Here is a 14,089-nt window from a genome sequence, read left to right as displayed (position 1 = left end):
TGCATCACTCTTGTTATGGAAATGCTGCTCTGGCTGGAATGAGTAACAATGGTGACATAAGAACATGGTAACTGATTTTTTATTTTTTTCTGAAAACTCGAAACAGGTTGCCCTGATTTAGGGATTTAGTTTCAAAATTTCATTTTACTTTTCTAAGCTCTAAGTCTTTGAGATTCCCTGTAATACCTAAAATAAAATTATAAAAAAGAACAGCATAAAAAGGCTGTAAGAACTGTACTAAGTAGAAGTATTTCTATACAAGTTTGAAGTCACATCTGCAATATTGTTGTTTTCGATGTGATTCTTTTGGTGAGGCAAGTATTACACAAGTCTAGGAATTTGAACGACTATAAAGAGTGAAAACTGGACCAATTACTGGTGAGAGACTCTCCATTGCACGTACATGTAAAACTAAACTGGTTTGCAGTGAAACTCATTATTTCATGTGTTCCAAAAAACATGAGGGTTATAACAAAACTATTCTGTCTTTATATTTGAGGAAAGTTCTATGTACAATGGGAAATTGTGCTCAAGGGAAAAATTCAGTACCCTGTGAAAACAGCAGTTACTAGTAACTGTTTTCAGTCCATTTCCTTCTCAAGCTGCCGATCATCTTCAGTGTATGTCTTTCCATGCTGCAGCAGCTGTCTTGTCAATCCTCTGTGCACATCAAATAACAATAGTTTAACTGACAGAAAGCAAGGCCAATTTTACAATACTTTTTGAAAAATATTTAGTCCTCCTGATTTTATTTAGCTTCTGACAGGCAACCAAGTTTCATATCAAATAGCAAGCTTAGAAGACAGAGGTTAGGAGTACTTTAGATATTTAGGAATCAGAATATGCTTAATGTTGCATCATTTTACTTTGCTACACGTTAATGGAACAAAATCTAATCTAAGAACCAGATGGTCCTTACAGCTAATGTAAATTTTAATTAATCTGAGGATCTGAGCCTTCTCACTTTGGAATCAGATATTGTCTGTAGTGGGTTCATACCATATTGGCTCCAGGAGTCCAAGACCTGAAGCAACAACAGTTACTTCAGGTTTACAGAGCTGCTGGATTTAAGACTGATGAGATCCTGTTCTTCCAGTGAAGTCGCAGAGGTTTGCCCATTGACTTCAATGAGAACAAGAGCAAGATCAGGCTCCAGATTTCCTTCCACTTTTAACTGTTAATTTGCCATATTGAACAAAGAGGTTCCATATATGGACATGAGGCTTAATAGCACAGAACCCTTTGAAGCACACAAGATGATTATTAATGGGTTAAAGGCTCCCCACTTCTGTCTTCTAGCCACTAAAATCTGCAATTACAAAAAAGGTCTTGATCTCTGGAAACCATGCCTTGTTAAATTTCCTTAGCAGACAAGATGGTACTGTGTAGCATTACATGTGGTTACTGTTAGTCACATCCTTGCTGTAAGTTACCATAGAGTAGCTAAGGTAATAAGATGTGACAAATGGCAGCATGGCAAGTCAGTCTCGGTAGTTTCCTCTGTAATATAAAAACTATATAAGAAGAGGCTTATGCTGCTTTTCCCTAGCATTCCCATTTGTTCATGGATTTAATGAAAAACGATTAACTTAGCTTTGAGCTGCACTTACCTGCAAACAGAAAAGGGAAGATCCAGGGAAACAGCAAGAAATCTGCTAGGGACAAATGGTGAAGTAAGGCAGAGTGGGACACCTTGCAGAATGGATATACATCTTGGGTCATTTATTTGGCCACAATTACTTCACAAATACACCTAAAACATTATATTTAAAAAAACCCCAAACCCTAATTTTGCCATGAAACTCTAGGATACTGTGGCAATTGCCCATGATTTTGCTGTCAGTCATGTGCAAAGCCAACAGTAACAAAATGATTCTATTGCTCTGCAGTCTTGACCTCCAAAAAGAAGATTGTCAAATTAGGCAATTTTACACCTCCTCTATTTTTCCAGCACAGATACAGTGTGGGCTTCTTCATTTTGATTTACTCATGCTGCTAGATTTTATTAATTGCCTTATAAATGGCTGTGACTCCTAAGGGCTTTTGAATAAAAGAGGAGGCTGGAGGGAATGATATTTTCTTCCATAAGAAAGAGGAAAATACACAGCACTTCTTAATGATAGAAGGCTAGAAACATTTCAAAGGGCCTTTCACAGCTGTCTGGCTTCCCATAGATTATAGAACTACCAGAAATAGCTCCAAGCAATGAATTATTTCAGTGATTATTGGGAGTGTGGACAAAATGTTAAAAAACTCCCACAATTCAGTTATATTTTGGTGTTTAGATATAGCACGATAGTAGCCATATAAAACAAGCTAGAGGAAAACGGCAATTATTTTGGAAAGTTTTTTTTTTTAACTTTGTCTTTAAAAGAAAAAAAATGAAAACATTTTGCTAAATTTATTTTCTGACTTTTGTTGTAAAACCAAAGTACGCTTGACTTTTACAAACCAATGTGATGGCAGAGATAAAATTTAATAGAAAGATACAATTTTCATTGGTAGCCATAGCATTGAAACAGAAATTTTTAACAAAAAAAAATCCACTCCAATTTAATAAACACTTTAGCGGGTATATATAGACATGCAAGACAACAAGATAACAGCACAGATATCCTATATGGTTCAGATTATTTTTTTGGGAAGACAAATGGTGATGATTCAAACATAACCGCTACAGAATGGTTCCTATCACTAATGTTGCAGCCAGAGAGCATTAATAATTTCTTACTGAAAACCTTATTCTGTGATTTGGAAAAAACAACCACCACAGCTTTGAAAAATGAAACACAAGGATAGAAATGAACCTTGAAGAGGCATAATATATTGTAAAAGTGTGGTTTTTTGCTTTCTCGGTCCTTCTCTTCATTAATTTTGGATTCATTTTCTGTTAATTGCTGAGTAACATCATTTTTTTAACGTTTGCCTGTGTAAAACACCAAACACCCTTATGTCTTGGCTCTTGTCTCCACAGAAGTCAATTACAACACTCCTTTTATTTTGGAGATGAGATTTTATTGTGTAGTTGTATCATGAAAAACAGGCAACATCATCACTATTAAGATATATAACATGACCTCTGCAGTCATGTAACATGTATAAAACTTGGAGAAGACTAATTTAAAAATGTCAATTCCTTTTAAAAGGTTTTATCAGTGTGAAATTTAAATGTTAAAAAAGATTTAAGAAAATGTGAATTTTGCAACTCTGTTTTCTTTTCCTCATTTTTAACTAAAGGTAAAATCAGTTTCAGTCTGTATATGCCCTTTTTCTTCTGCTTGTTTTTTACCGTCATCCAGCCATCTTTGAAAAGAAAAATGAAAGGTCCTTGTAACTTCTAAAGCTGAAGGAAGTCGGAAAAGTTATAGCAACAAATTTGCACTTTCCATTTGGCACTCTGAGAGCTCCTCAAAGTTGAAAAAGGCTTTAAAAGTTACCAGCTGGAGCAAATAAAATAGAAAACCCAAACTCAGGCATTCCAAACAAATATACAATATGGCACTTTAGTAGTGAACCAGTTAAAAGGTATGCCACTGACCACAGATTGAGTTAGATGATGGGTCTTTGTTATTTAGTGGAAATTTAATTTTTCACAACTTTTGCTCTGTTCGGAATCATAGAATCATAGAATTATTTTGGTTGGAAAGGACCTTTAAGATCATCGAGTCCAAGGACTGGGAAGGACTTGTCCTTTCCAGTAGCAAACCTGTGCTTCCAATGGTATATGCCTCAGGGTATAATCTAGATCATGCACTGAGGCTGAGGTCAGACCAACAGTTCCAGCCAGAGGAGGTGACTGTCCCATCCTGTCCAACCATCTGCATTAGGAGGTTACTATCCCTGGCCATTCACTCCTTCTCCTTTCCCTCCTCCCACTTCCTACCAAGGCTGTCTCCAACTCCTCCAGTTCTGCTAAGTCATGGGCAGAAAAATGCAGCTGCTAAAAAATATTCATACTAACCATGTTGACTGCGGAATTGGGACCAGACTAGGGGCACAAACCATTTTACATGGATCAGTGAGAACCAGAACAGCATGTCTGACTCTATCCTTATTGTACAGAATTGATATATTATGTTCCCCTTCATAAGCCTCAGACATTTACCTTCTGAATACTGATGTATTATACTAATTCTCCTATGGGTTAGAAAGATTTCCAGCCTATAGCTACTCTTACTACATCTCTTTCCTATGGACATTTTTGCCCTTTCAGATATCTCAAAGCTATTGATTTTCTCAGTTGCTAACATAACTCTGAGCAGAAATAGCCTCATGGAGTGTTTTATTTCTTGCTCTTCTCAAGACTTGCTCTGTGATCATGAGCAAGTTCCATTGGCTGGAGCATGCGTGAGTCTTCAAAATCTGAACAGAATATTACCGTGAGGAGCACAGTGCAAAGGTTGAGATGTGCATCCTCTGCACTCATGGTTTCTATTTGCTATAGTTAGTGCATGATGCACATGAAAGAGATTTGGAACTGCATTACTGGGGATAGCCAAGAAATATTAAGCCATTCATAGTCACAAGAGGATCTAGGTGGAGGAGTATGCTCTTTTGCAGGCTTTTTGCAAGGCAACAGATGTGAATTCAACCAATCTATTTTTCTGTTTCCTATTCTAAGAAGGAAGAATAGCACTCCTGTGGTGATGCTGAATTTATTAAACATTCATACAGTTGTCCTGAATATCTGAGTAGAATTTGTGAAGAAAGTGGTTTTTCTTTGTTGAATTAACTTAATTTTAATGGAATAGATAGTTAATTTGGAATAGGGGATAAAGAGTCCCAGGTATCCTGGTTCTGCCTTACTCTTAACTATTTTGATTCTGATATTCTGAATATTCATTTCTGATAATAATTTAATAAATATTTTTTACAGATCCAGTTGCTGATAATAAAAAATTTACTGTCGAACATTTCACTAAGAAATTCATCACAGCTAGTGCCATGTGGTATCTTGTTTATTTTGGTTTATATTTCGAAAATCTGGATTAAAATCACAACTAATTTCACCCTGTGAATGAGAAATAGTTTAAAATATCTCACCTAATGCCATTTACCAATCTGTACTTGCATCTGATCAAGCTCTGTAAGATATGCATATATTAAAAGTCACTAAGTGCTAAAAGTCAAACAAATGTAGGGGAAAAAAAGTATATTTTAGTCAATAGCTATAGTTGCTGTCATTTCATATAACATATATATAAAATATTTCAGTTATTACATAGAAATGTGTTTAATTATTTCTATTTTATTATTACTATTTTATTAGACTGGAATTATTTCCAGTCTGAGTAACCATATGGAAGCAGAAAACCATTAAAAAAAATGAAAATAAGCTGGGTTATATCACCTGCATAACTTGTTTTGTTCTCTGCCTTCAGGCTTCAAAACCCACTTCCCATATTTTTTCCTTTCTTTAAAAATAATGTACATCAGTTTAATTTATCCCAGGTCCCAACAGAAGGATCAGATTTTAAGCATTTAATGCTGTGGTTTCAAATCCAATTTTACAGTGTTCATCGTTTCAGAAGTGGCAGAATCCAAAGTGAGCTTTAAAAAAAAAAAGAAAGAAAAAGAAACAAAAAAGCTCAGGCTGCTCAGTGTGCACGATCATTTTTTTTAAGGTACAGTTTCAGTATGAAGCTGTAACCTGATGAATGTTTCTTAAGGTGTTAGTTAGGAATAATTCTCACTTTAAGAATTGTTTCTTATTCAAAAGAAGCAAAATTTTGAAGGGTAGCCTTGTGTGCAAATTTTTGTGTACTTCCTCTGATGAGCCCTACTGAAATTAGTGCACAGGAAGAGAGTACTTCAGATTACCAGGAAAAAAAATTTAACTTGAACACAGAGTGTGGAATAATCCCTTTGCTGCCAAATGTAATTGTGCGGAAGCTGGTATAATATGATCTGTTCTTCCTTCTCATGGGATTGCTTGAGCAGTTTTGGCTGACTTTCAGACTTGACATCCATTTGCATGATACAGTAGCATCTCTTTTATTTTGAAAATAGCATTAGCAGGACAAAAAAAAAAGTGTTTCAGATAATCTCTACTACCTCTATTACATGTGCCCAGGAACAATCTCTGCCATCTGGGCCAATCTGTACAGATGAGTTAACTTTCCTGATTTTCCTGTCTTCGCTTTCCTGGTCAAGTCTGCCATCCTTAGGGAATTACTATCTGCATTTCCACCAGCTGTAGGGTGCAAACCCTACAACAAAGATCCTAAGTGGAGAAAAGAATACTCTTGAGGTCTCATTGGCAATGCTGCTTTCAGCAGGTAAAATTTGCTTTGTAAGTCTCTCTCGCTCCTCAGCGAATAGGAAGTGCTATTCACAGGTTCAATTTTATTGACTTCAAAAGTGGGTCTGTTACTCAAAATCAGTGTTGGATCTACAGGACAAACAGAGAACTGGACTGAGCAATGATAGGTTTTTGGGTCCACACAGAGGTTATAATTGATGTAGACCAGAACGGAACTTTACTTGTTGAGAAAAACAAGCCCTGGTAGAGGAATTCCACAAGTGTAGTAAAAGACTCCTAAATACAAGATTGTGATTGCCACATATCTGCTTGACAGTAACAGAAAATATACATGTTAGTGTTGGATACCTTTCTGCCCTTCCCAGAAAATCCTGCTCCCCTTGGGATATTTTCCCTCAGGGAAATTCATAGCTGATTATAAACCAAATATAAATTTAATAAATGAAATGGGAATTGTGGACTGAAAATTGGCCACATGGATTTTTTTACTGCACAAAGTTGTCTGTTGGAGGAAATTTGGGTACAGTATCTTAGATGAGTGTAAATCAGCAGTGTTGGTACCGCTGAGGTTGCAGGTGTAACAACAAAGCAGCACCTTCTTTGTGATCACAGTAAAATTAATTGAATTGACTGTCAGCTTCTCAGAGGCTGTGACAGAAGACTGCATGGGTAACTGGCTTTTGATGTTGGAAAGAAGCCAAAGATTTGATGGATACAGAAGGTGAATTACCTTCTTCACCATGAATGGGGTCCTACAGGTCAGGGTTCAGACGCATTAGTGAAGTAATGTGACAAACTTATGCTGATACTACTTCTTCTAGGGATGCTTGGAGGATGTTTGTCAGTTGGGTGTCACAGACAGTCCTAGACTGACTTTATTTTAAAGTGAGTGGAGAAACCATACATCATTCATTTTGACACAGCAATCCCTTCTAAAACATTTTAAAATAAGAGAAAAAAATCGTTGTTGTTTTTTTGTTTTTTTTTTTTTTTAACTGAGTTGTGTTTATTGTTTGTATGCAGCTTCCTTGTATTGTCTTTTCTTTGTAAGGTATGTGGAATGCTAAAATTCACCCCCTTTTTAACAAAGTGTAGCCAAAAATAGCCTAGACACATGATACTGAAGCTGCTCTTGTGCTACCCATTTAAGTTATGTATCAAGTCTAAATTTAATCAAGGCCACATTTTATTTATACATTTCATGCATTAAACTCATTTAAACTTTTAGTCAGATTTCATTAGGGGAAATACTACCGCGCACATCATGCAGTAGTAAAGCTAATGTGCTTCAGGAATTTGAAAGGATTTAGAGATCGGAGGGTCTGATTTCAAAATTTCTTTTTCTTTTTCTGCTTCGTGCTTGGAGCAGGTCTGTGTGCTGCACATAGTTTGTTTCCTAGGACACTAATACAGTCAGCATGGTCTGTACAAATGTGTAAACACAGACATTCTCTGTAATCAGTGTGTTTGGTGTCTTAAGGCAAGATTATGTTTTTTTAGGAAATGCAATTTATGTTCAAGATTAAATTTCTTCTCCAGACTGATAACGTCCTGAGGTTGAATGAGATCATAAATATTGTGTCCTGACTTCTTGTTCTCCATCTTAGATCTTCATTCCCTTTCTCAGTGTTTTAGGAAAGGGGAACTGAAAGAAATATATCTATAATGATTTACCTACACAAAAATATAGTCTTCAAGGCTTGATAATTTGTAAATTAAAAAAAAATATCTAAAATTATGGACAATTACAATAACACTCCTAATCAACATTGCTGTTTCATTCTGATTTCTTCCAAGATTAAAAAAAACCCAACCAGCCAAACAAAAAAACCCCACACATTAGAAAACAGTAACATAGCCATAGCTGAATTTAACTGTTCTTGTTTGTCAGGTCTCTTTTTGTCAGATTCTCCCTGATGCTGAGTCACCCCACTGTCCATGAAGTTGAGGAAACTTCATGCTGTGTCTTTTATTTTAACTCAAATAGGGAAATATATATATATATTTCAGATTCGCAAAACAGATTCATTTACCTTTGCTACAAAAAAGAAAAAAAAGAAAAGAAGAAAAAAAGAAAAATAAAAAAGGCAAATAAAAACCCCCTCACCCTCTGCTTTTTCAGGCAAAGCAATTGCACTTTATTGTAATGTGGGGCTTTTTCCCTCCTGGTGCAATTTCACCATAGTCCTCAAGAATGTAATTTTGCCATTCTCATATGCATTGTATCTTACAGTGCTGAAAAGCCAGTACATGGCAAAGCTTTAGTGACCCAGGGCATATTTGAACTTGTGATCTAGAGATGAAAGGCTTCATATTCAATTCCCAGTCCCATGACTCATCCGGTTCCCCAGCATAATTTTGGTTTGGGAAAGAAGTTTTTGAATTATGAGTGTGTAAAAAGCTTTCCAACAGAATTGCAATTTAAAAACAGAATGGCCTGATTTACAGACGTGTTGAACCCTCAGGGGTTCACTGAATTAAGAGTATGCAACAGTCAGAAAAATAGACCTTACTTAGCACCTGTCTTCAAAACACTGCACAAAAAGTAAACATATTGCTGTAGGATCTAGGCATCATGATCTCAGATGCAGATACGAGGCCATGCTTGGAAAGGAATGGCTTCTGTAGCACCATTCCTTCTGTCCTCAGCCTGCAATGAAACCACTACAAAGGAGCTTTTGAAGACTCTGGACATGTGGTGTGTCCTGAAGGTCTAACGAGACTAGGAGCTCTGCTTTCTGACAGCAGAGAGTATGATTACATCCCTGATCTCTGATTGTATCCCTTTTTGCCTCCATGTCTTTCAAGGAAAAAATATTTCTCTCGCTCTTAAGAGCAACTCTTATGGCAGAAATATATTTTCCCCCAAGCTCAAGTACTTTGTTTCTCTGTCAGAAAGTTTCTTTGCAACATAGAGTCAGGCAATCAGAGGGTGTGTGAGGAAACCTAGAGTTGCACAAAAGAAATGAAGTCTCCCCTGTTATGTATGTTATATTCGTTCAGGTCTCAAGCCAAATACCACAGTGGTACCCACGTCACACAAGTCAGCTCACCCTCAAAGCAAGCAGCCTCTCCAAGTGGATAATTTCAGGCACTCATATTCATGTTCAGATCTGCCTCATATTATTTAACATACTCAGATCCTGCCTACCTTAGCATTATGAACACAGCTTGTGAGAGCTATGTGCTGTGGTTAACACAAAGCCCATGCTCATGCACAGCCAACAAAAGCAATGTAATTGTTCTTGTAGGTCTTAGATAACCTCTTAGCAGTTGAACTCCCTTGTGACTACATAGTCATACCAACCATTATTCCTCACAGAAGAATTTTTGGAATGTGGTAGCTAAGTTAAAAATAATTTTAACAACAGTATTCAGGAGAGATGTTGCCAAGACAAAGAAATCATGAGATCAGAGAAGTGGCAAAATAACTTGTTTGAGGGATCTCTGTTAACCAGAATCCTTATGAGCTCCTTTCTTTTTTGCATTTTAAGCATCTTAAGCACAGATTATAGTGCTTTTGTGTACCAAAAGAAGTTCCTGCTAAAATGAAAAATAAATTACTCCTGGCTTGAGCTAGGTAAAAAATGCCTCATTATAACATAAATTAATGAGTAGAGACATTATAAATACTATAGGAAGCTGCAGTGGAAACTCTGCTGGTGTTACTGGGCCTGTTTGGTGGAAATGGATGTGTAATTAAACTTTAATGTAGTCTAAGGAAGAGGTAAAATGCAATTAATGAATAACACAAATAGAAAACACAGCTATAGTAGTTACTAGCACTTTATGCAGTTGTGCCTCTCCCTCACTGCCTTTGAATGGCCCAATATGATCACATTGATTTCACAGATATCATCTGTCTTTTTGTTAAACAAAGGACAGCATAGCATCCTGTAAGGAACTGGAAAATTCTCATCATATGAATAGGAAAGTAGACAGATACAATTTTTCAACAGAAGACTTATTAAAACAGCTTGAAAATAGAAGGCTTTAAAAATAGAAAGAAGGACTTGACAAATTCTGTGGCCAGCCTCAGCTGCAGAGGGATTATATCTTTGGGCCAAATTACTAGTGAAGATAGAAAGCACTACTTTTTGACCTGGTTTGGGTGCAGGAGATTTAGATTTCTGCAGAGGTTTTGGTCAGCCAGATTTTGTGAATGCTGGAATTAAGTTTGCTTTTTTCAGGTAGAAACTAAATATAATCGCTAGCTTTACCACAGTTTTAGATAAAACCGTTATTCCTTTCTGTGGTCCTTGGAGAAGGAAGCAGTTAATTTTCAGTTTGATCTGTGTTCAAACACTACTACTAATAAAAGTGGGAACCATAAAATACTTTGGGCTGAAAGTTCCCCAGGGCTCAATATTGGGACGAGTTCTATTTAATATCTTTATCAATGATCTGGACAAGGGCATCGAGCGCACCCTCAGTAAGTTTGCAGATGACACCAAGTTGGGTGGAAGTGTCGATCTGCTGGAGGGTAGGAAGGCCCTACAGAGGGACCTGGACAGCCTGGATCACTGGGCCAGGGCCAACTCTATGAGGTTCAACAAGGCTAAGTGCCGGGTCCTGCACTTGGGTCACAACAACCCCATGCAATGCTACAGGCTTGGGGAAGAGTGGCTGGAAAGATGACCGGCAGAAAAGGACCTGGGGGTGCTGGTTGACAGCCAGCTGAATATGAGCTGGCAGCGTGCTCAGGTGGCCAAGAAGGCCAATGACATCCTGGCTTGCACCAGGAATAGCGTGGCCAGCAGGACCAGGGAGGTGATAGTGCCTCTGTATTTGGCACCGGTGAGGCTGCACCTCGAGTACTGTGTTCAGTTTTGGGCCCCTCACTACAAGAAGAACATCGAGGTGCTGGAGCGTGTCCAGAGAAGGGCAGCGAAGTTGGTGAACGTTCTACAGCACAAGTCTTACGAGGAGCAGCTGAGGGAGCTGGGGTTGTTTAGTCTGGAGAAGAGGAGGCTGAGGGGAGACCTTCTTGCTCTCTACAACTACCTGAAAGGAGGTTGTAGTGAGGTGGGAGTTGGTCTCTTCTCCCAAATAAGAAGTGATAGGACAAGAGGAAATGGGCTCAAGTTGCATCAGGGGAGATTTAGATTGGATATTAGGAAAAACTTCTTCATCAAAAGGGTTGTCAAGCATTGGAACAGGCTGCCCAGGGAAGTGGTTGAGTCCCCGTCCCTGGAGGTATTTAAAAGATGGGTAAATGTGCCGCTTAGGGACATGGTTTAGTGGTGGACTTAGCAGTGTTAGGTTAATGGTTTGACTCGATGATCTTAAGTGTCTTTTCCAACCTAAATGATTCTATGACTCTATGAAACTGGACTATGCTTTTGTTTTTAACCGAAATTCCAAATGACATGATTTTCTTGTGGATCTGTATTTTATATCAAGCAGTTTACACAACTTTAATGCACTTTGTTTTTCAAAAAACAAGATATAGGTATAATAAATAATTTTTAAAGCTGGAGTGTTTCTTTCTTCCACTGGGTGTCACTGTAAGGCAATGACACTAGGTTTGGAAATCAGTAAAAAGTTTGTTAATCGGAGATTTTGTATTTACTCCAGAAGGCTGCAGTGGGATAATGGCACTTGCTAACCACTGAAGAAAGCCCTGTCTAGCTCTAAGGTCAACAGAAAGATGCCTACAACCCAGTGAATATCAGTGTAGGCCTGAAGGTGCTCACCAAAAAAACCCATCCAAAACAAACAAAAAGCCCAACAGACTGTTTCGATGAAAGGCTGTGAGTGGATTTTAAGATTCCTTACTGGTGTTCATGAAAGAATTAAATAAAAGAACCTTCATGAAAGACTCAAGGTTTCATTGAATTGTTTCATTTGGGAACAGAGGGTGATGTTCAACCATTGCTGGAACAGTTGCTGTAGGGAAGAGCATTTTACCAGACTTCAAAGAAAATTCATCATAGTTTCACCTATCTATATCATTTCAACCTTTCTATACTTACCTCCAAGCTGTCAGTCATCTGTCATGGAGCAACAACTTATAGGAGTCCCAGGTGAGTCATAGGCAGAAGTCACAGCATTACTCCCTTCACCTGCAACAGTTACAGCTGGATCTGATTGCCTCCTAAATGGCCTATGGCTACATCCCAGAGAAAAAAATATTTGAAAGGAAGGCAGCCAATAACCATATATCTTATTTTTTAAAAAGAGTTTTCCCACAAACTGTATTCTTTAAGGGATCATTCCAAACAACATCTCCCCCCCCCCCCCCCCCCCCAGTATTTACTGATTGTGTTTTTATTCCTCTTCCTTTCTTCTTTTTTTTTTTCACACAATAATGCTTAATGTCACAATCAATAGTCTAGACAGTAACTGGTTCTATTGGTCAAAATTTTTTGCTGTTCTGGATGCTTACCAACAATTCCTCCAATGTATGTTATGAAAAAAATATGGAGAATTTTTGTGAGACTTTCTCTACATTTGAATTCTGGCCAGACTGCAATTACAAAAAGCAAAGCCAGCTCCTGTGGTTTGCGTCTTTGCTTCACAATTTTGGTCAAATGAGGAAATTCAAAAATAGGAAAAAATAATGAAAACATAAATTTGAAGGCTGGTCGATCCATCCCACATTATCACAGCACTTGCTTTTTTTTTTTTTTTTTCTTCTGTTTGTATTGAAGGTGAATAAAATGTAAAAGATTAAGGCTACAAAACTAAAATGGATTTGAACACTCCAGATGTGTTCACGTAGACTGACAGTACAGTAGACAATATTTCTTTGCTGGTTGTCAACCTTTGAATGGAAATATAACAGTTATTGCGTAACCTCAGTTTTTCTTTAATCCACCAATCCTTTTTTCTATGGGTACCAGGTAGTGGGTTTTATTTCTTGGAACAGGAGAAGATATTTTGTGAAAACTGTTGTATTTTCTTCCCAGGGTGACTAAAACAGACTTGAAAATAAGAAAGAAAAAAATGAAAGAAAAAAAGAAAAGAGCTATACTGGAAATGCCAGTAACACCCGGTAGGTCAGGATTCCTACCTGAAATGTCTGAGACTGAATATCTTTTCTGAAATTGGTCCCCTTCCCCTCCAGTCTCCCAAGAGAAGCCCACTACCTGCTCTGTTGGGGCTTTGTGTATACTCTGGGCCTACATTCTGCAGCTTTCAGAAGCTTTTGTGTGTATGTGTCTTAGAGGATGGCCAAGCAGAGCTGCTGGTCTTGAGCATCAGTAACGTGGTGCAGAGAGGATTCCACCTTCCCAATGAATTCTTCAGCTTTAGGCTGAGAGTTTGTTCATTAGTCATTTGCAGGAATAAATATAATTTGCATTACTCTAATTAAAATTACGAGTTAGCTTTTTTTTCCCCAGTACTGATGCAGAACAAGTTTGGCGAGCTTAAGAAGTGAGATGATGACCCTTATAATTTCTTTGAAAGGATCCTAACCCTCTGCATGAACTAAAGTAGCAGAAGGGTATCAGATTACTCTGCTAACAGACTCTTTATAGTCAGGGTTGAATGAGATCAAGGGAACCTTACAATCAGCACAAACCTTACTTGAACAATTCCTATGGAAACACCAACCCAACTTGATTTTGATTGGATTTGAGATTGAAATACTTTAGAATAAATGCACTGTCAGGAGTATCATCAACAAGACTTTAAGCTTAGAAGACAGATCATTGCTGGAAATTTGTAAGCATTGAAACTTACACAGCTATGGGTCTGGTGTTTCAGTTATTTAAAAATTCAGTGACCTCAAAAATGCCATGCAATCCATACTAATGACAAGGAAATGGAAGCATAAAGCTCCAAGTAACCCTGGACTAAAAAGGGGTTATGGGAATTTTC

The sequence above is a fragment of the Platalea leucorodia genome, assembly GCF_965183815.1.
Source record: "Platalea leucorodia genome assembly, chromosome: 4".
Classification (NCBI taxonomy): domain Eukaryota; kingdom Metazoa; phylum Chordata; class Aves; order Pelecaniformes; family Threskiornithidae; genus Platalea; species Platalea leucorodia.
The sequence above is the reverse complement of the archived record's forward strand: the minus strand, read 5'-3'. Positions refer to the sequence as shown.